General features: G+C 34.6%; 1 non-coding gene across 1 annotated transcript; it reads left to right on the plus strand.

Annotated features, from left to right (window-relative positions):
* Positions 1-1,004: 1,004 nt before the first annotated feature.
* LOC115223728 lies at positions 1,005-1,198 on the plus strand. Its single transcript, XR_003882821.1, has one exon. It is a non-coding gene; the product is annotated as a U2 spliceosomal RNA (small nuclear RNA).
* The last annotated feature ends 817 nt before the right edge of the window (positions 1,199-2,015 follow it).

Below are 2,015 nucleotides of genomic sequence, written 5' to 3' on the forward strand. Positions count from 1 at the left end.
AGAAATGGAAAAGGATGAAGGTAATTTTTTTTTTTTAATCGTAGACTCATCGTAGACGCGCGCTAATACCCAGAAGGGCTCGATATGAATCACGACTATAAGATACCCGGTTTTGGTTAAACTGCACCGCAAAATGTGGCAGTAGTTAGGAATCTAAATCGTAGGAGACACAGACAACTTCACTTTTATATATAAAGATTTCAGAAAAGCAAGAAAATGTTTCCGATACGACTTACGAGATTTATGATACCTAAAAAATAATTAATTTAGTAAAAGAGTAATAAATGTTTTAAAGGTGAGATATAGAGTCACGTGAACATTACGGACCGTCGTAATTTGAACTTTGGATATTTTACGGTTTGAACGGCAGTTTTTAATATAATTTATAGGTAACTAAACACTTTTAAACTTCTTATACTGGTGGAATGTGTTTATAAAACATCTTTTTCTCTTGGCTTTATTGAGAAAATTCTATAGTTTGTAAGATATTTGTTGGGGTTTTTTTCTGCAATTTCAACCAATCACTGACGTCTATTGAGGTAAACAACATTCTGTGCCGTATGAATATGTCCCTCGTTTAAGAAACAGACTGGGTTTATTTACATTTCTGAAGAAAAAAAGACACCCTTCCCCCTCTAACCCTAAAATAGATTGAAATGCAATAAGATCGATACCAGGGTCATAATTATGGGTGACAATTTCACATGACACCGCTAGAAAAAACTGCCGTTCAAACCGAAAATATCCCGTAATTTTCATTCACGTTTATTATCAAATCAACACAATTACAGATAACACTTAGGATAATATCATTTTTTTAAAAAATAGAAATATTAAAATTCTCAGATTGAAAGGATTAAATAAAACAATTACTACGAAATAAAATAAAAGATATTACAAAATATGGAAGAACTAATTAAATACAGCTATATAAGTGAAAGTATAAATCAGTCACTGTACTAAATAGAAATAGGTATAATAGTTCTAAGCTAGGGTGAAAATTTATCGCTTCTCGGCCTTTTGGCTAAGATCAAAGTGTAGTATCTGTTCTTATCAGCTTAATATCTGATACGGTCCCTATTTGGGACCATCGATATTAAACTGATTTTTAGAACGAGGCGAAGAGTTAGGGGCTTGCTCCGCCTTTGCCACGGGTTGGCCTGGTATAGCAGTACTTCCAGGATTCAGCCCATCTCCCACCCGGGAGATATAAACAAATTAAAAACAGACTCAAAATATCCTGACATCCCTTCTACCACCTTCCAGCAAGGGATCAGACCTGTATTCTATGATGTCCGCTGCCGTTAAGCTTTTCGTCTTCCGTTTTTAATACAAGGCTTGTGGTTTTGACTGCTATTTCTAATCGCTCCGGTCTGTCATAGTAAGCATAAATTGCAAAGCAACAGTTAGTTACTGCAAGATTGAAAGCCACCCTTATAATTTGTTTTTTAATTATAAAATACTAGCAGTATCGCCCGGCGTTGCTCGGATTTGTAAGGGAAATAACTATATAAACATTTTTAGAGATGTAAAGTATAATAGCCATCTCAATATGGCTAACCACAAAGGGGGGGGGTCTGTAGCTTTTTACGTTCTGAGATTTAATAATACAGTTTTAGAGAGTTACTTCCCTTATATAAACCGAGCGAAAATGCATTGAAAATGCGGAAAAATTATGTTAAATTTTTTTTTTATCGTAGACACGCGCTAATACCCAGAAGGGCTCGATATGAATCACGACTATAAGATACCCGGTTTTGGTTAAACTGCACCGCAAAATGTGGGAGTAGTTAGGAATCTAAATCGTAGGAGACAGACACACGACTTCACTTTTAAATATAAAGATTTCAGAAAAGCAAGAAAATGTTTCCGATACGACTTACGAGATTTATGATACCTAAAAAATAATTAATTTAGTAAAAGAGTAATAAATGTTTTACTGGTGAGATATAGAGTCACGTGAACATTACGGACCGTTGTAATTCGTACTTTGGATATTTTCCGTTTGAACGGCA

This window comes from Octopus sinensis, linkage group LG23, assembly GCF_006345805.1.
Source record: "Octopus sinensis linkage group LG23, ASM634580v1, whole genome shotgun sequence".
Classification (NCBI taxonomy): Eukaryota; Metazoa; Mollusca; class Cephalopoda; order Octopoda; family Octopodidae; genus Octopus; species Octopus sinensis.